This window comes from Pinus tabuliformis, chromosome 6 (assembly GCF_031772625.1).
Source record: "Pinus tabuliformis cultivar Carrire ecotype Pingquan chromosome 6, CPIR1, whole genome shotgun sequence".
NCBI lineage: Eukaryota > Viridiplantae > Streptophyta > Pinopsida > Pinales > Pinaceae > Pinus > Pinus tabuliformis.
The window spans coordinates 1,909,044,850-1,909,067,278 of NC_142292.1; positions in this window are offsets into that span (position 1 = coordinate 1,909,044,850).

Genomic DNA, 22,429 nt, shown 5'->3' on the forward strand with positions numbered 1-22,429 from the left:
AAAGTCCATCTCTCATTTCAAAATAAAAATATTTTATAAATATTTTTTAATGAGATTATCCTTGGGATTAATCACATCATGAAGATTTGGCCAAAGTTTAGAACCATCTAATGTGGTTCATCCTTCAGAAAAAGTTGATATTGTCTCCATCCCATTATACGATGGGCCAATACCATGGCTCATCACATCTCTCATTTCAAGATAAAAAAAAAATTCTAAATATTTTTTAATGACATTGCCTTTGGGATTAATCACATCATGAAGATTTGGTCAATGTTTAGAACCATCTACTTTGGTTCACCCTTCTCACAAAGGTGAGATTGTCTCCATCCTAGTATGGAAGAGTTGTTGTAATGTCTAGTTATATTATGTTATCTACACATTTTGACCCACTCAAATTAAATAAAAATGAAAAATAAAAATATTAATTAAAACATTTTAACTCATTAAAATTATATAAAAATAAAAATTAAACAGAAAAAACAAAATTAATAATTAAACTATCTAGATTCTAGATCCATAACTTTGGATCTATCAAGCTCTCAGAGGGATCAACTTCTAGAGGTGCAAACCTAATAATTTTCCCCTTAGAGATTTAGAAAAGCTTTGAGAGGGATAAATTTCTAGAGGTGCAAACCTTTCTTAAGTTTTTCTATCACACATCCACAAGTTAAAATATGCATGAAGAAAATTCATAATAAAATTATTGTAATTTAAACATGGAACTATTTCTATTTAAGAATTTATGATTTCGGAGAGCTGTAAAGTATTTGCCAAAGTAATTCACGCTATTACGAAATATATCTGTTATGCTATAAGTTTACGACATGACATAGCATGACCCTTGCATGATTTCTGTGACTATAGTTTACAAGGTTAAAATTAAGGTGGGCTTTCTAACTGAGCCATTTTTCCCTTCGACACCTGACTAACTATACCATCACTCCACGGTATTTAAGCATGGACTTTATTACTATCTCATTTTCTAAACAATCATTAATTTTCATCACTCGACCTCGAATGCTACATTAATTCTCTGGATGTTCTATTGGCCTAGGTGGAGGCATATCCTCCCTACAGTCTTCCTTTTTGTAGACATTCATCATCGACCTTAGGACTAACTCCATATAAATGGCCTCCGGCTGTTGCTCATATTGAATGGTGGAGGAGAACCATAGGGTGCTTTGCGTCGGAAGTAATGTCGTCATTCATTCTTTCTTTCCTTTCTTGGACATGGAAAAAACATGCTCGTTGTTGGGTGTTTTTTTTACTCTAAACTGGTTCATCATTGCCATACTATGAATCGTAATCATCTCTAGCTTCCCTTGCAGGCATATTAGCCTCTCGCTTGGCACTCTACAGTGAGGAGGGTTTGCACCCATGTATTAAATCATGTTATGTCAAAGTTCTTTTGTTTATTTTCTTAGGACTCAATCATTATCACAGTTATTATTTTTGTGTTTCAACTTTTAATCCTGTCTACTCCTCCAAGTTTGGATGGAGGTTTTTCCATGTGTTAACATCCTGTGCGGGTTGCTGGAGGAATCTCTTTCTCAACCCTCTCAGCGTGATAAAGTTGCTACCGGGTACATGTGCTTGCGTAAAGTTTTCGTGTTAACGTTCTTTCCTGGTTGAAGGTTTCGGCTAGAGAAGGAGGCTTAACTTGTGCACTATTATGATGTTAATGTACTTAACTGTAATTACTTTGAACATTGCTGACCCTTAAAGGGTGATGGGAATTTTTCATATTTGCAAGGGGGTTTCACAAACCACTATTAATTTATCAATTTTAAGTAGCTGCATTTATTTTCAAAGCCAACCTTAAAAGGGGCAAAATGTATTTTTGTATGTTTGTGCGGTTCAATAGCCAAGCCTCACTCATTTAACTACCCTTCGCAGTTATAGATTAGAGGAATTTGTAATGCTATTCAAGTGATTTACAATTATTTATATAGTGTTAACTTATTTATCATTTAAACATATTATGAGAATGACATGTTTTCAGTAGTTCTTCGTCATTTTTGTAAGAGTTAATAGTCTATTTCCTTGTCTATATTTTGAGTAGAAATGGTAAATTATTTTACCTAACCACAAAAATAAGACAACAAAAAGTTTGAAGTTTCTCAAATCAGACAGTGGAGGTGAATATTGTAGGAAAGATTTTTATAGCTATTGTTCAAAGAATGAAAACCACAGAGAGAAGATAGTTCCAAGAACACCACAAGAAAATGGTGTGTGAGAAAGGATGAATAGGACAATCATGGAGCATGCAAGGTGCGTGAGATTGCATGTAGGATTGCCTTTACAATTTTGGCGAGATGCTATAGATAATGTTGTTTGTCTAATAAACAAAAGGCCTTCAAGTTCCTTGGATGGTGGTATTCCAAAGGAGGCATGGACAAATAAAAAGGTAAAGTACTCATTTTTAAAGACTTTTGGTTGTGAAGCCTTTGTTCACATTAATAAAGAAAATAGAACAAATCTTTAGGAAAATCAAAGAAATGTACCTTTATTGGATATGGTGTTAATGATTTTGGCTATTTATTTTATCATTATGAAAAACACAAAATCATTAGGAGTAAATATGTCATATTCAATGAAAAGGTTTTATATAAGGATCAGCTGCAGGAAAAGAAATAGGAAAAATAAAACAGGGAATACATAGTGCTTGACGAGATCAAAGGAAAAATGATGGTGCCTGAAAATCATAATGATCAACATCTAGAATGACAACCACAGCTGCAAAAAGCACCTCAAACACCTGAAAGTGGTTTTAGAAGATCTACCAGGATAAGTAGACCACCGAATGATACTCTCCTTCATTATATTATGTCTTGTTGACTGATTCTGCTGAACCAGAATGTTACGAAGAAGTAGTACACGTAGACACGAGGAAGAAGTGGGAGCAAGCCATGAAAGAAGAGATGGACTCTTCAACACATAACTAGACTTCGGACTTAGTCACGTTGCATGAACGTAAAACAACATTGTAGAATAAATGGGTTTACAAGTTGAAGGAAAAATATGGAGGTAGAAAAAGGTATAAAGCTAGACTTGTGGTGAAAGGGTTTGCATAGAAAAAGGGTATAGACTTTGATGAGATATTTTCTCGTGTTGTTAAAATGACTTCAATCAGAACTATTTTAAGTATAATAGCAGCTGAAGGTTTTCATCTTGAGCAGTTAGATGTAAAGACAACCTTTCTCCATGGAGATTTGGAGGAAGAGATATATATGTGGCAGCCACAAGGATATGTAGTAAAAGGAGAGGAGAAACTAGTGTACAGGTTGAATAAGAGCTTGTATCGATTAAAACAAGCTCCAAGATAGTGGTATCCAAAATGTGATAGGTTTAAGTCTGAACAAGGTTATACTAAATGTCACTTTGATCATTGTGTTTATCTCAAAATGCAAAATGATGACAACTATATTATATTGTTATTGTATGTAGATGACATGTTTGTTGTAGGTTCTAATTGCAGGAAGTAAATGTGTAGAAAAGAAAATTGGTGAACTCATTTGTAATGAAGGATTGCGGTGCTGCAAAAAAAATCCTTGGTATGAGAATAACTAGAGACACGAAGAATCGTAAATTAACATTGTCTCAAAGTGAGTACTTAGAAAAGGTGTTGAAAAGGTTTAATATGCAGAATGCAAAACCAATTAGTATACCTTTGGCTAGCCATTTCAAATTAAGTAAAGAGGAGTGTCCCAGGACTCAGGAAGAAATGGCTCATATGTCAAAAGTTCCACATGCATCAGCAGTTGGAAGCTTAATGTATGAAATGGTCTGCACACTGCCTGATATTGCACATGCAATAGGAATAGAACATTGGATTGCGGTGAAGTGGGTTCTCAAGTATTTGAGAGGTACCACAAATCAAGCATTATGCTTTGGTGGTTCAAACATTACTCTATAGGGATGTGTTGATGCATATATTGCGTGTGATAGAGATAACAGGAGGAGTGTAACATGGTATGTGTTTACTGTAGGTGGAACAAATACAAGTTGGGTCTCAAAACTGCAAAGTGTTGTTGCACTCTCAACAAAAAAAGGTAGAGTATGTTGCTGCTATAGAGGCTAGTAAAGAAATGATTTGGTTAGAAAGGTTTCTAGACAAATTGGGTAAGAAGAAGGATTTTGAAAGTTATACAGTGACAGCCAGAGTGCCATACATCTTGCAAAGAACTCTGCATTTCATTCCAAGACTGAACATATACAACTCAAGTACCATTTCATATGGTCAGCGTTGGAAGATGGACAACTGAAGCTGGAAAAGATACACACTAGCCAGAATCCTGCAGATATGTTAACAAAAGTTGTAACCTGGGAGAAGCTAAGAATCTGCTCAGTTTCAATTAGTCTTCAGGTATGATGAAGAAGATGAGAAATAGCCAGGTCCAAAGTGGAGTCATTATCCAACAAATGAAGCAAGGATGGAGTTGCTATAGTCACTCTCCAAGTGAGAGATTGTTGGGTGGGGAGCTTGATTATGGTTTTTTATTCAAAGGTATCTCCGCATTGGACCCGAGTTCATAATGGGGCAGCAACGCCACCCATCATACTTGCGCTGCAAGGGGGGTCCAGGGGGGCGGCCCTAGAAGGCAACCACTCACTGTATATGAGTAAATTGTATTGTGTCTATGTAGATATTTATTCTTAGTGAGGAAGAGAGAGGAGATTGCGAGCGAAGAGGGAATTATAGTAGTTCTATTGTAGGTTGTATCTGTTTAGTTTGTTGGATAATATAAAATGAAGGATTGGTTGTTTCTCCGTCGACGTAGCCCAAACTAGGTGAACCACGTATATTTGTGTCTCTCTTATTTTATGCGTTTTTTGTGTTTATATTTCTGCAATATTTTAAGTCTTCCATTACTTTGTAATATATAATTTTCTAACAGCATCGTGGCATCGCATGGTAAAAGAAACCCCTACGCATTGCACTGTGACCACATAATTATCCAGCCAATTATTTAGCATGTCTATCTTGAACGTTTGCTATATTATTAAGAATCAAATTGCTATTTTATTAAGAAGCAAATTCCAATGGGAGAGTGATATCACAGTGTACAATCCATCGATGCCTCCTATGCAGAAAAAGCTATCAATGCCTTCAACTCCACTTTTCTATGTGTTAATGAATATGGGAAATAGAGAGTAGAGAGGCTCAACATATTTTTCATGCCTCACTACGCAACTGGTCACATTGGCAATATATTATTAGCAAACTAGATGCCTGTAATTTGAATAAGAATATCACAACCACATAGGTTATCACGTACACATTAGATGTATAACTACTTACCATGAGTTATAAAAGCCACTTTATAATAAGAGGATGATGCTTAGCATGATATTATGCCGATTTTAATAAGTTTCGGTTATATATGAAAAAATAAAGTATTCCTCATTCTGTTTGTTATTTTTAGTAAATAAAAATGAGAAAATGTTTGTTTACAGGTAGGGAAAATTTATGCATAAGGCATGATGAATGAATATTGAAAATTTTTGAGATAAGTGCAACATAGAGTTGAAAACTCTTTTGGAAAAACTTGGAAATTCTGCATGGAAAAATTAGTTTGTGTGGATTAATAACTGCTCATTTGGAATTGTGAAGAAGTGTTAAAGCAATATGGATAATGATTTCCCGGGAAACTTTCCACCTGCAAAAATTTATTATTTTTGTATACATCATTATGTTTTATTTATAGTTATAAATTGAGGCAGTAGCAATATGTATGATGAGCAATTTCATTGTGATGCTTCTGACTCTCATTACTTAAAGGACAGCTATAGAGTAGGTAGTTGACACCGTTTGGGTTGTGGATCTGTCTTACTTATTATGAAAACTCCATGGGATGAATATACTAAAGTGGAACAACTTACAATAACCTTGTTGTGGGATGTGCATATATGGCTGTATGAGACATCTAGTAAATCTAAATGTAATCATCATTACGAAACAAATGATGCCTATGGTTAACTGGAAAAACATTCATGCTGAAACCACGGTACATGAGAAATTAGTATGGTATAATCTACAGTTCAAGTTATATATGCTATACATTGATACTAGTTAACTAATCGTGCATGTTGCTTAAAAGAAGGAACCTCGAAGAAATTTATTGGGTGCATAAAATGATGCATGCATTTCTCCAAGTTGGGAGTTTGTGCTCAATTAAAGAGTCATTGTACTTACATGCTTGTCATAACCACAAAGAAATATTAATATTTAAGAAGCCTTGGAGCTAGTATGCTAGTTGCCTCACGAATGGATAAGAATATAATATTACATCATCCATTAAAGGTCAGATAATATGGAAAGTAAAAGGCAATATGAACATGAGAAACTGTTCAATTCCTTATTGGGAAATGCTCTTACTTGTTAAATCTTCATTAAGGATATGGTTGTGCTTATGTGCATGTTTATCTTTATTAATATTCACAATAATGGTTGGGACTACATGCAAATGCATTATAATCTCATTGAAGTCAACTAAAATATTGTTGTCCTTGCGGACAATTAAAGTTGGGTATGAGATAAATTATTCTAAGAGGTGTATAGCATGGATGGATTCACAACTATAATGCAAGCAAATTTATACCTCTACAAGTGCTATAAAGTGAATTAACTAAAATGATAATTGTATAAAATAAGAAGTGTCAAACCCTAGTAAGGTTTTATGCAATGAAATAGGTTTTCATGAACAATGTTAAGAATATAAAGAGCATGTGTCTCAAATGCATCAATTAGTAGAGTTAGTGGTAAGTGGCATAGTGGGTAATTGTTATCACACTCATTAGAGCTACCTACTTATGATAGCATCTTCATGGACGATGATGTGTAAGCAAAAATACTTATATTTTGAACGTATATTGTGGTATGGTCTTGATGATATGCATCCATATAAGAAAGAGTCCTCAGTCTAAATGAAGCTCTATATGCATATGATGTTATGTGCCAATAGTAAAAAGGAAAAGTGTGCATGAATATGTTAAAAGTGAGGTTGAACTATAAAAACAACTTATAAATGGTATAATTCCTATAAATGTATAACGCCAAAGTAAAGGATGGTGAGAGCATGTTATAGTATAAGGACTATATAACTGTACAAATTGTGGTCAAGTTAAACCTTTGATTAATGCATCTACTTACAATGCGACTCATTCTTCGGTTGGAAGACATTATGGTTAAAGGGGAAATTTAACTTAAACTGATTTCCACGACACATGCATCTTTTGAAGGATATGTATAATAGAACATATAATTATCCTTGAGTGCAAACCATAGTAATTGGTGAAGTAGCACAAATGGTATGGACCTGTCAGTCAATTAAATGATATTTAACAATCTATTGAAAATAGATTGATATCATAATTTGTACCAAGAAAATTTGAGAGGATTTCTTATCAGATTGCATTGATGAGGTGTCTAGAAAACATAAAGAAATGTTGTGTGATTCAAGCAAGAATTCATAGACAAATACCTCAGATTTTGGTAAAGGTTGATTTAATGTTAATAATAAGCTAACATGTAAATACCGTGAGATCATAAACACTTACGAAAACCATGAGTGTAGGATTGTAAGTAGTAAAAAATTTCATGTATAACTACATGGAATTATGAATGGTCAACAGGTTGTTGAAGCATAAATAGGGCAACAATAAAACATACGAGGTGAATTAATGATATCATAAATGTTAAACTTCAACAGCTATGAGTTAATAATCTGCACTAGAACACTAAGTAGAAGGTATGCATGAATCCAATAATATGCGATTGAAATTGTAACCACATGACACATGGAATTGATTTACACATGACATAAAAACTTTCTTAATTACATAGATGAAAAATGAAAAATGAATGTTGGTATGATACTATACATACATGTGATGAAAATATGCTGGACTATGATACATATGGGTTACATATGCTACATGTATAACATACCTTGTGTGCAGGTATGTAACACTCATTGAATGGATGTCTATCCACGTAAACAAACCTAGAGGTTACCCAGAAGAAGGAAAGTAAGCTGGTATAAGAAACTATGATTAATCGTAGTATGATTATGATAAATATATATTGTGATGAGAAATAATCTTTTATGACCTTGCGGGCCTATTAATGTGGAAAATATGCTAACTGATGTATTGTATGCAGATAGACTACAAGAGGCAAGTGTTTAATAACAACACAAAGCCTTGAAATAATGCAAGCAGAGGACATGCATTATTTAGATAAAATAAATAAGCAATAAGTTGCCTTAATACTACTAAGTAATATATTATGATATTTACCATAGTTAAACTTTGCATGAATAAATTCTCACAAATGGTTTGAAAAAAATGTGTGAGAGGTAGTCATGGAAGGAGAGATGCTCGAAGCATGCCTTGAGACTGATGTAGCTATGGAAGGAGAAATGTTAGGAGCACTCCTTGTGATTGAGGCACATCGGAGGTAAAATATTGCATCACATGGCAGAGCCATGAGAGTTTTTGATTCAGAAACCCGCTACTTGTGAACAAGAACGTGATGTAGTGATACACCGAGCATGATGTAAAATTTAAGGTGGGGAGTATGTAACACCCCTCCCCTATGTACTACATTATTTTAAACCTAATATAAGTTAAAGCTAGGTGTGGTATCCTCCATTGTGTGTTAAATTTTTTAAACCTAAGCTCGGGAAAGCTAGGTTCCATACCTTCCTTTGTGCGTTAAACTATTCTACACTTAAGGTGAGGAAATCTAGGTGATATATGATATGAAAAGCAAATGTATTATTAAGTAAATTAATAAAATAAATCACTTGGAGGGTGGAGCACCTATAGAGAGGAGATTATTTCCAAATCCCATGAGGAATGGGATAGAGATGAATCTTTCATGATAAGCGTATATATGTGATTCTAGATAAGATTAGATGGATTGGATATCCACTGGATGGATGGGAGATAAAGATGCATCACACATAAAATCTTTGTGCGAGATAAAGGAAAGCATTTATGTGGAAAAGCGTCGTGGTAGATAAGGACGAGAGTTTCCAAATAAGACCTAGGAAAATGGAAAAATCCATAAAGTGGGACACCACTAATGGTAACTAAATCATGAAATAGGGTATTAAATACCCAATGCATCGATCAATTGAGGTAGTTGATCGTTGGAAAGATATTCAGCTTGGGGGGAATGAGAGGTGAATCATGGCTTGGTGGTGGTGCTCCTCCATCCAAGTGATATTTAATTGGTGTCATTGGCATGAAATGCTTGTATGTTGACTCTTACTCTCCCTCTCGCTTATAGTTTCGAGTATGTTTATGAGAATATTTTCATAAGTTTCTGTTATTGTTCCAGTTTTTCTATGAGGTGATTTCCAAAGTTTCCTCGCCATGAGAAGGTCGCGTGAATTAAATATGTTTATGTATTAATAGTCTTAATGGTGTTTTCCTCTACTCTGGTGAGATTCATTTGCATGGTATGGGTTATATATTAATCCTTACTTATTATGAAGTTAAAGCATTTAGCTCAGATATTTGACCTTTAAGGTGTATGAGAAACGGTGGTATTAAGGTAATAAGTTGTTGATATTGGTGTCACCATTTTAGACTTCTCATGATCGACTTGCATGTGGCTTCCTAGTGTGAAGTTATCAATAGAAGTACATTAAATGTATTGATAGTTTGAATACCCATGTAGGGTAGAATATTGCACATAACTAAATTACCTATGATAATGTTTCTTATGTAATAATTGTAGATATTATGCGCTAGAGGTGCATGTGAGTAATGCTTTGACCATACTTAAGGAAGCAGCAAATCATAACTATAGTGTGAGATGTTAATAATTTTTGTAATGTCTCCTTAAAGTTATCATTTTGAAATTTTCATAGATAGTGTTAAGATAGTTGTTACACTTAAGATCAAGTGGTAACTCTCGTGCATGTGGGACACTTTAAGGATCATGCTTCTAATTGCATAAGTAGAGGGACAACTTCAGATAAGAATAGTTTAATTAGTTAGTTATGCATGTTGAGCCAAGGGTTGATGAAATTACCTTGATGATTCTTAATTATATTAGTATTGAATGATCAATGTAGGCAATAGTAAATGTAAGATAATACTCCATTAATGCAGGTGTGTATTAAACACAAGATTATATAGGTTTCATGGCATGCATTTTCCTTGATACTCAATGATGATTCTGCTATATAAAAGTTGTTTATATGAACCTAAGGGTTCCCGTTACGGATCCGATAAATCATAAAAGAATAATGTGATCTTATGAGGTTGTTTAGGCTATTAAGAAATGAGTATAGTAACTAGAATATTATTGGTTCCTGTCACGATAAATATGTTATGTAAGACAATAGTTAGATCTTAGCTATAAAAACCAATTTTTTTTTAAATTTGGAGCCTAATACGATATTATTCTGGGATAGGCCAAAGAGGTATGTTACAATGGCATAGTTCATCAAATCATGTGAGAGAATCATAAAAATAAATACCCTTTGGATAATTACATTCAAACCATTTCAAACTCATTAACTAATTTCCACAACAAACTCAAATACATAACCCCAAAATACATTAAGAGTCGAAATATAGTTGTATATTGTTAAAAACAATCCAAATATGAAACATCTTACATAATTCATAAATTTTTTTGTGAAGTATCCAAAGAGAAAATATAGGAAAAGACCTAAGCGGTGTAAACCTTGAGATGGCTTATATAGGCTAACAATATCCAAAACATCAAAATTACAACATTTTCTAATCAACAACACCATCATGGTCGTAGCCTCAAATACGAGCTATTATAACTCATGAAACCCTCTATCACAGAAATTGGTTTACAAAACCAAGGCACAACAAATATAGTTTCCAACATACCTAGAAAGTGAGGAAAGGAGCGAAGTTTAGCAAGGAGGCTTCCCTAAAAAATGTACAGATCAAACGAGGGTTTTGAGCGAGCTTCACACACCTTGTCTACAAAATAAATTGACTATGATAACCCAAATCACTGTAATAGCTTGGTCCATATATGACAAACCTTGGTGGGTAGGAATGTCTTACCTGAGTGGGCACTTACTAGCCATTGAAGTAGTGGCCAAGCCTGCACAAGAACCACACAACCTCAACTGAATTAAAAAAAAAAGGGAAAAACATATAAACTCTAAAGGCAATGAAGTGTCACAGTTGAGAAATGGTTACCTCAGGCTGTCGTGGAAGCAACTCTTTCCTCAAGACTACTAAAGACCAGCTCATAACCTTCATATCTATTCTAGAATGACCAAGGAACCCATCAAATAACTCATGAACCATCACAATGATCGAAGCAGTGGTAGAAAAAGGCTTAACAAAGTAATGTCAGAAATAAGCGGGACAACGAAATTCACCTAAAGCATGAGAGACGATCTGGTCGAAGATATTCATAGGGTCGCCATGACAGAGCAGAGTGCCGAGAGAGAGCATGGACAAATGAATCAACCTTTCCGCAAAAACAATCAATAAACCATCCAATCAAACCTGAAACATCAAGACCGTAAATCGTATGAGATCGAACAACAGATAGGCATCCAAGTGCATAGTTTCCAGACCCTTCCAAGGCATGGTAAGTAAAGTCATTAATGCCAACATAAGTGGTGATTACATGGATGAATGAACTTGGCATGGGGAGACGTCGGGGCTCTCCCTCCTTAATGGCGAGTGTAGAGCTATAAAAAGGGTCTCTTTCACCTCTAATTACCTCACATTAATATGTCAATCCAGGAGTGTTTTGTTATTTCAAAGAGTGTCTCAGTCTGAGGCTATCATTTGTTAGAGTAATGCTAGTAGTACAACATTCAAAAATACAAGAGTAAATGGATGCTTGTCTATAACTTTAAAGGAATAAATCACACACTCAGAAACTGGGCAACCTATCAGTCAAGGGTTCGGCAGCGATAGCCCATCCCTTTGGAAACTGATGGAAAGAAAATTAGAGCATGGACCACAGGGTTTGGGAGCTAGACAGTAAATGTCGAGGCTCACTACATCCATAGATCATCTCTCACACCAAAACAACAAATGCGAGTAAATGAAATGGCAGATAGAAAAATGGAACATCAAATAAGAAATCGAACAGCAAATCTGGAATGGAACATCAATGATAAAATGGAACAACAATTCTGAAATGGAACAACAATCAAACAACTAAGTCTCGCGAGCAATAATCAAACTCTATTCTACGAACTCAAATACACTCATCATAATCAAACAACAATCTTTCATTCTTAAGGCAAATCAAGCATCACACACTAATGGAACAGCACTAATTTCTGATGAGTTATGGAACAGCGCTTGGAAATCATATACACGCACAACACGCTTGAAGAGTAATCTGATCTAGCATCAATCGCAATTAACAGGAATACGACTACATTTCAAAATGGAACAGCATTACTCCTGAATCGTAAAGAACACAACTTTCGGATGAATTCTATAACATGAATGCACAGCACAAAAGCTCTGTAATAGAACAATAATAATATTCAGTCAAGACTAATAACATTCAATCAACTCTGAAAGGATCAGTAATATAGTGTAGAGTCAATACAACAGTTCTGTTCGTAAAAACCTTAATGAATGAATCTTGATAGAGCATGTGATGTCAACTTATAAAGTATATCGGATTACCAAATAATGACGATAAGAAAACCACGCAGAAATCAAATCGTAGTGATACAGAAGCAAGTGTCCTCCGAGGCCGGGCCCTTAGCCTCCAAGGGTACACCACTTTAAGCTAATCCAAACGCAGAGATAAGATAGTCACCAAGTTTATATTAATGCATAAAACAAAAGTACAATGAACCAGTTTCGATGAGACTCGATGATCAAAGTTTGATCTTTAACAGAAAATTACATAAAAGCCTCATCCTCCAAAGCTAACAGTGCGGTCCCTTTATATAAGGGTGACGGCAGAGATGTCTAAGTAACAAGATAAATAAAGCAGCGATCCCTCAGGATCAAAGATCCTGAGGGATTCGCCAAACTGTTAATCCTTAATCACTTCTTTTCTCCTCCGCCGAGCTGGTGTCTTCTCCTCCTTTTCCGGACCGGTTTGCTTCGATCTGCTTAGCCTTGTTTGCACTCGGTCCCCCATCAAAGGGACAATAGTTACCCTGTTCTTGTCTTTTTCTTTGGAACAACAGCTCCTCATTTTCACCCCTTCCTGCACAGGAGAATGACAACTATCAGCGGTTAAGTCTTGCATACTAATCCCACATGTTTTGTTATAATTCTTTATTGTTTTCCACGTTCATGATGCAAAAAGGTTCACAAGTTCCACTGAAAAGCCATTGAAATGATCATCAAAAACATACCTTTTTAGTACTCCACACACCCCCCTGATTACCCTGTTTCATGCCCTCATGAAAACGTTGTACTTGACATGCAAGGCAGTGAGAGAATAGGCTCGAGAAGGAATCTCATGTGGAGGCCTACAGCCATGGTGGGTGACAAGCTAGTCAAAGAACCAGCCTGTTTGACCCTCAGGCATCTCATACAGGTCTTGATATCCGAGTGCAGGGTGCCAAATAATTGGACTGCCGAATCTATATCCTAACCAGGATGGCCCTGCCCTCAAAATGCTTTCGCCATAGAGGTTAAAATGGTTGAAAGCTAATTCAAAATTCTCATACTTAAATGGTTCCCTGAGCTGGATGTTTGGATTAGAGATTCGGTACCGAAATTTGGCTGCATCAATGGCGAGGTCTTTGATAGAAAGAAAATGTTCTAAACTTTGTCAAATGAGTGCCTCATGCATGGGTCCTAATGTTTCAATGACACCTGGAGTCCTCATGAGGTTTCTATGTGCTTTCCACAACTGCACTGGGTCCCTAGGCTCAACCCTTACCCACAAGTCTAGGCCATTTTCCTGCCTCTAGAAAGTATTATATGCTTTGAGCCATTTAATCTGATTAACCCCGAATGAGATGAATGCTTGCAATTGGATGTCTCCAACAAAAGGGCCAGGGTTCAGCTCAGTTTCCTGATCTAGCACGAGGTTATGTAAATAGAATTCACACAGCAATCTCTGGACCTTCACCCCATAATGTTTACAACAGTCTATAAAGTCATTGACAGTGTTAATTTGTATAGGGGCGCCTGCTTTAGCAACTTTTATTTTTAATTGTAAATAACTTTCCACTAAAAATAGAGCATAGTTTTTGGTAAGGGCCCTACATGCTAAAACGTCATTGTATAAAGAACACAAGGTATCCATCTACTTGATAACAGTATCTAGCCTACGAGTTACCTTTGCAACTTTTTCTTGTTTCTTTCACCAACCTTCAAAGGCCTGGCTTTTGGATTGATTGACGTTCCTTAGTTGTTGTTGTAGTTCTTCATACTTCTTGTGAGGGACCGTTTGCTCTTTAAGCTTTTCTTCTTTTTGCTGAGCCTGTTTCAATCCCTTGCGCAAGGTCACTGTCTTTGGATCTCTTCTCCATGCAGCAGTGGAGGCCGAGAGTTTTACCTGAACTTTCTTATTGCGTTGTTTCGAGTTCATAACCCTTATCACCCCTGAGGGTGGTGCCTCCGTCTGAATTTTCTTATTATTCATTTCTTTTTTAACATGAATATCAGCTTGCTGCTATTCCTTTTCAAATGGAATAGCAGTCTATTCCTCAGCATCATTTGGAACAGCAGCTGGATTTTCAGCAGGGTTTTGAACAGTAGGGCGATTTTTAGTCCTCCGCCTTTTTGCCTTGTGGAGTTTTACTGGAATGGTCACCTTTTTCTTCCCTGCGGTCTTCCTTACCCTCTGCCTTGCTTTCAGGATCCTCATCTGCTGGTGGAGCTGGGCTATTATGCTCAATAATCTCTATTGTTCCTTTCACAATTCCCTAATTTCCAACGTTTTATTAGAAGGAACAGCAGGCTTTCTGCTGCGTTTTGGGCCGTGACTAGTCCCTGGATCTTTCTCCTGGGGTGCTTCTTCACTTTTCTTCCTCCCATGGTTTCACTGTGGATTCTCAATGGAACAACAACTGCTTGTGCCATTTGAATCACAGAGAGGGTAATAATCGCAAGATTTTGAAAAAACACAGAGTATGCAACAGAAATGGCTTATGAACAGCAACTTGTGTAAAAAATAGAAATTTCATTCCATTAAGCCGTGCCTACCATAGTACACTATCTTTTCTGAATAGTGAGCTCACACATAATCCGGGGAATAATGAGGTTAACCTCCCCCCCCCACAATGTGATAGGTTGTCCCAGCCGTCAAAGAAAGGAGCAGCACCCGATCTGCAACAGAGTCATAAAGGAACAACGTATGAAAATATGCCATGTTTATAAAAACAACGAATTACCGAAATCGAGGCATAAAGTTGGATCGCGTATTATGTAAGAGGCTGTTGTGATATGATGCGAGGTTGGGGGATAGGACGTCTGTTGTACTTGCCAAATCCCAAGTGGTCATTGTCACCTCCTTTGCCATGATTGGTGGTAATAAATGTTCATGCGATATATGAGTTGGGAGATAATGTATGATTAGTTCCTAGGATATAAGAAACAAAAGAGTATTAGTATCTTACCTATCGGTGTAACCTATGTGACTTCAATACCATTAACAGTGCTCTGCTGCCGATAGGTGTCCATAACCTTGGCAGAGTTGTTTATTTCACCCCTGGAACCATGATCCTTTATGTGCATATTAAGGAATGTAATGTCAAAGTGTAGGCCATTATGCTGGCTTGGTAACCAGTTAGTCATAATGCCATTCACGAGGAAGGAGCGAAAAGTGGGCAGGCCGGCTCGTGATGAGACCTCCTGTTCCAAGGTTTGTTTATTTGATATACCTTTTGGACCATATTCCTGGTGTGGTGGCCATAATGGGAATGCCACTTCACTTCCATCCTCATGACCATGGTAGGCTGGCTCTTGATGAGACCCCCTATCCTGCATTTGACAATTTATAATCCATCTTTTTACTTTTTTCTTTTTCATAAATCACTTTTCCTTATTTATACACAAAGGGTGGTTCAACACTCCTTAAGAGTTGGAATGGTGGAAGAAGTCTTATCATCTCAATAGGAAGATATAAACCCTTTGCTCTTATTCCTAAATAATAATCAAAGAGAATTAAAGGGAATGTCATGATAAAGATAACCAATCGAAGCAAAATTAGTAAGACAATGACAACAAAAGATGATGAATAATTGTGTCCTTCCTTTTGTACTCTTACCAATACAGAGCTTTATAAAGATAGTGATTTATAATTTGCCGATTTCAGTATGTTGTGATTTTGTGTTCATTTCATAAGTGCATATCTGTCTCTTAAAGACATTGAAAGAACAGGAGCAAGAAGCATCCTCAATTTAGATCAACAAAAGGGATAAGCTGTTTCAAAAGGAGAGAAAAAGTATGCTAGAAGTGTTCCTTTTGGAAAGAGGAACAACAAAGGAGCACAGATCTCAAAAGTGCAAATGTCGTTCCTTTTGAAAAAGGAACAGCAGCCATGAAAAAATGTTGTTCCTTTGAAAAGGGAACAACAAAAAGACGCAAAAATGCCATTCCTTTGAACAACAGAAATCAAAAATATGCTGTGCCTTTGAAAAAGGGACAACAAACACACCGCAGTGCCGTTCCTTTTGAAAAAGGAACAACAAAAATCAAAATGTTGTTCCTTTGAGAAAAGGAACAGTAGAACAAGCAAATGCCATTCCTTTGAAAAAGGAACAGCAGAAAAATCAAGGATGTTGTTCCTTTTGAAAAGGAACAACAGAAAATAAAGAATGCTATTCCTTTTGAAAAGGAACAGCACAAAATCAAGAATGTTGTTCCTTTTGAAAAGGAATAATAGAAAATCAAGAATGTTGTTCCTTTTGAAAAGGAACAGCAGAAAATCAAGAATGTTGTTCCTTTTGAAAAGGAACAACAGAAAATCAAGAATGTGTTCCTTTTGAAAAGGAACAACAAAAAATCAAGAATGTTGTTCCTTTTGAAAAGGAACAACAGAAAATCAAGAATGTTGTTCCTTTTGAAAAGGAACAGCAGAAACACACAAATGCTATTCTTTTAGAAACGGAACGGAAAAAATCGAAATGTTGTTCTTTTGAGAAAGAAAAGGAACAACAAAAATGAGAGGAAAACATTAGTTCAAACATATGTACAAGAACGACTCAAAAGAAAAAAAACTTATGTACAAATTGTAAAAAGAAATGAATTCCTTAATGAATTACAGGTGGGGAAGACTTCTCTTCCTCTCCTAAGGTCTCCATATCAGTGTCTCGGTGTAGCTGCTGGCAGAAGGATTCCCGAGTGAGTGGTTTACGATAGAGACGAACTCGGTGGCCATTTACTTTGAAGGCATATCTAGAACAATCAATGGTGATTAAAGTAAGGGTCCCATTGTTATGTACCTTCTGGATTTCTTATGGTCCCAACCAACGAGTCTGGAGTTTCCTAGGGAAGTCCTGAAACCGAGAGTCATACAACAGAGCCCAGTCTCCCTTGTGGAAGACTTTGTTTTTCATGAGCGCATCATGCCATTTGGCTCGCTCCTGTTGAATCAGTGCTGTATTTTGTAGAGCAGAGAGCCTAATTGCATCCAATTCATTGATCTGCTGTAGTTGATTAATCTGTGCCTCGCTTAGATCTAAGCTAACTTCCTGTGATGTTCGTAATGTTTGGATTTCAAATTCTATGGGAAAAATGGGTTGTTTTCCAAACACTAATTGATAAGGTGAGTAACCAGTGGTGCTTCTCCATGTTGTTCTATAGGCCCAGAGTGCTTCAGGTAGTCTGGCAGCCCAATCACGCCTATGTGACGCAATGGTTTTCGTTAGGATTGATTCTATTACCTTATTGCTGCTTTCTACTTGTCCATTCGCCTGTGGGTGGTATGGAGTAGTGATTTTATGCTGGACGTGATAATTGTTGAGTGTTGCAGCTAATCTATTCCCAGCAAATTGTGGTCCTCCATCTGTAATTATTTCCCTTGGAAGACCATAACGTACAAATAAATGGAACAGGAACTGTATGACAGAGTCCTCTGTGGCTCTTGGCAATGCTTCTGCTTCAACCCATTTGGTGACATATTCTGTTGCCACCAAGATATAAGTTTTCTGATTTGATGATGGGTTGATGGGTCCAACGAAATCAAGAGCCCATCGCTCGAATGGTTCAATGACTAACTGTGGTTTCAGAGGCATCCTTTCAGCTTGACCAGGACGTCCTTCTCGCTGGCAGCTGTCACAGGCTTCGACAAATTTCTTTGCATCTCTGAAAATTGTGGGCCAATAATATCCTGTCTGCAATAATTTACGTCCAGTTCTATGCTCAACAAAGTGTCCACCACATGGTCCATCATGACAGGCTTTTAGGATGTCAAAGATTTCATCTTCTCGAACACATCTCCTGATATGCATGTCTGCCCCTATGTGAAACAAGTAGCCCCCAATCCAGGAGAAATGAGTACTCTTCTGAACAATCTGTTTGCGCTCATTAGGGGTTAGGTGTTTTGGTAGTTTAGCTACTGCAAGGTAGTTGGAAACATCAGCATACCAGGGTGTTTGAACAACAACAGAAAATAGATGTTCGTTGGGAAATTGATCTTCAACTGCTGCTGCATCGATTGGCTTTGGCATTCTTGAGAGAAAATCGGCTACAGGGTTTTCTTTTCCAGGCCGATCCTTGATTGTGATATCGAATTCCTGCAATAAAATCAACCATCTAGTTATTCTGGCATTTGGGACAGGCTTATTTGCTAAATATTTTATAGCAGAATGATCTGTATATAAGATAATAGGATAGCCTATAATATAATGTCTAAACTTATTGACAACATGTATTACAGCTAGGAATTCTTTTTCAGTAACAGTGTAATTTAATTCAGGAGGGGATAAATTTTTGCTGATGTAGTAGATAGCATATGGTTTTTTATCCTCTTCCTGCCCAAGGACTGTGCCAATGGCTGTATCTGAGGCATCAGATGATATCTAGAATGGCAAATCCCAGTTTGGTCCTCGAAGAACTGGGGCTGTGGATACGAGCTTCTTTAAATCCTTGAAAGCACGCTCACATTTTTTTGTCCAAAGAAAATCAACGTTACCAGTTAGTGCATATAAAGGTGCAGCAATGTGCAAATAATGTTCTATAAACCCTCTATAATAACTAGAAAATAAAAGAAAGCTGCGTACCTCTCTTTGAGTAGTGGGAGTGGGAATAAGAAAAAGTATTTGGATTTTGGCTGGGTCTACCTCAATGCCGGCTCTTGAAACATAGTATCCTAGGATAAGTCCTTCAGTCATCATCATGTAATATTTTTCGTGACTTAAGCAAAGCCTGGTGGCTATGCAGCATTGTAGGACTTTCTCTAGGGTGTCTAGTGCTGGATCAAAATCATCTCCATATGGTGTAAAGTCATCCATGTATACTTCAAGTCCATCATTTATTAAATCTGCAAAAATGCTAAGGATAGCCCTTCGGAATGTGGTAGGACCATTACATAGGCCAAAAGGTAGAACTCGATAGGCAAATGTTCCCCAAGGACAAGTAAAAGTAGTTTTGTCCTGGTCTTCAGGGGCAATCTGAATCTAATTGTATCCACTGAAGCCATCCAGGAAAGAAAAGAATTTCTTTCCTGCTAAAGTGTCTAGTACTTGGTCTATGAACGGGAGAGGAAAGTGGTCTTTTTATGTTGCTTTATTGAATTCCCTTTAATCCACACAAATTCTCCATTTCCCATTCTTTTTTGGTACAACCACAAGCGGAGAGACCCATTTACTATCAGAAATAGGGTGGATAAAATTGACATCTAAAAGTTTCTAAAGTTTAGCTTTTACCACACCCTTTAGATGAGGATTAAGTCTTCTTTGCGGTTGACGAATAGGTCTAGCATCTTTTTCTACATAAATGTGGTGCGTACACAATTGGGGATCGATTCCTTTCATATCATGGTAATCCCATGTGAATGCTTCTCGATATTTTCTTAACAGATGGATGAGCTTCGTTTCTTGTTCAGGTGTGAGGTTGGCATTGATATTTAAAGTTTTTCCCAGTTCAATTTCCACAATTTTACTATTTGCAACAGAAGTAACGGGTATTGTTTGGTCATGCGTATATTTCAGAGGATCTTCTTCTAATTCATTGTCAAATGCTGCTTCTATCATGTGACACTGTGTGCAGGATCCTGATTCAGTTTGACTAATGAAGTTGTTAATGGCATCATCTTTTGTTTGATCTTTAAAATCAAGTGCCTCTTGTATAGTCAATGGAGATCTAATGTTATCAGTAAGGTATGATACAGGGTGTTTGTTAGTTTTAATTATTGTGACACTTGGCTGCACTGGAGGATATAGAACTAAATTCTTCATATTTGGTCCTTTGGTTATGGTCATATTTCCTTGCCGGAAACCAATGTAAGCATCGGAAGTGGCAAGCCAAGGTCTACCTAGGATTAGCGGGTGTCCGTCAAGTCGGGTTTTTGGATTAATTATCAGGAAATCGGTTGGATATTCCCAGGAATCTACAGAGACCATGACATCATGTAGAGTACCCTCTGGTCTAACCACAGATCAGTCAGCCAATTCTAACAAAGTAGAGGTGGGTTCTACAGATGTAATGTCGAGCTTTTGGCATGTAGTGGTTGTTAAAATATTAATTGCAGCACCTAGATCAACTAAGGCATTAGAAAGGGTCTGACCATAAATTTGAACAGTTACAATTAGATTTCCTGGGTCTTCATATTTAATGGGTGTTTCTTTCCCCGATAGTAAATCTGATAAAGTACCGACTACTTGGACTCTTGGATTAGTTGTTATATTCCTCCTCGGTTTCTTTATGCACAATTCTTTGATAGTTTTTGCGTATATAGGAATGTCTTGAATGGCTTGGAGGAATGGGATTTTTATCTATAGATTTTGTAATTCTCCCAGCATGTCGAAGTCAGGATACTGTAAAGGTTGAGGTATGACTAATCGTTCTGGGAACGGAGGAGAGGATGTGGTTGCTTGGTTATGAGTCTGCTGCTTATTTGCGTCCTCTTGTTGCAACTGATGTTCTCTTGGCAACTGATCTTCAATATGAACTGTTTTATCTCCCTCAGTTTCAATAATATGTCCAGATTGTAACTGAAGATCATTACACTCCCTTAGGTCGGGTCCTATTTCTGGTGATTCTACGATTTGAAGAGATTGGACTAGTCTGTTATTTGGATTGGGGTTGGGTTCGACTGGGAGTTGTGGTCTCAGATTAGACTGGGGATTTTGTTGTAACGCTAGCAGAGTAGGTTGAGGGAGCGAAATAGTTCCTACTGGCTGGTGCATTGGTCTTTGCCAGTTTGTTTGCGAGGGTGAACTTTGTGAAGTAGTGGGAGTCCATTGTGGAGGATATGGGCTATTTTTCCAATATGGTGGAGTGTAGGGGAAATTCGACCAACCAGATTGGCTTGCTTGATTCAGCCATGGGTTTGAAGAAGGAAACGACGATGATGACCAGTTTGAAAATGGGGCTTGGGACTAACTTTGCCACATACTATATTGTTGAGCATTATACTGTGGAGGCTAAAAAGAAGAAGTTGAGTTTGGAAACATACCAGATTGTCTCGGCTGCCACTGGCGGCACTGGTTGATCAAATACACCGATTCTAGTTCTTCTTCTGCTTCCTTATATACTGCTTTTAATCCAGGAAGTGAGGGGCAGCTTTCCGTAAGGTGATCTTTTGTACAGATGGCACATGTTTGGACTGTATCCAGTGGACACTCCTTGTGACTATGCTTTTTCATCCATCGGGGATAGAAGATCGCCAAATTCTGTTCTGCCTCCATCTGCTTCTGTTTAGCCCGCATAATATCAAGTTGTGTAGTTAGTGTCCCCAGAATATCAGTTTTAAAATCTTCTAATAAATTTTCAATCTCTACACGTGTTACTCCTTCTGTTGATATTTTGTTGTCTCTTGCAAAACGATCATATTCTGTCGGTTTTACTCTTGTGCTACCTCTCGAACTCCTGATGCATAAGTCAATGATGTCAGCGAAATTCTCTTGATAAATATCCCCTTTTCCCATGATGTTCAATGTTTCAATCCATTGTTCCTTCATGCCCTTTATCAATGCAGTTTTTAACACATTATCAGGTAAAGGTAGTGATGCATAAGGATATCTTTGTAGATTGTACTGAAAACGTTCCACATACTCCTCTAATGTTTCATTTGGTTTGCCTGTCATTTGGAATATTTCGTCCTTTAATTCTCTAGACCTACAATAGTCCTGATATTTTTTTAAGAAAGATTCTTTCATTTGATCCCAATTGTTGATGACCCCACCGCCTAGTCCCATAAACCATCTCAAAGCAGCCCCTTTTAATGTAGAGGGGAATAATTTTAATTTTTGGGGATCGGTGGTGTAATCATATCCCCTACACAACACATCGAATTCAAATAAAAATG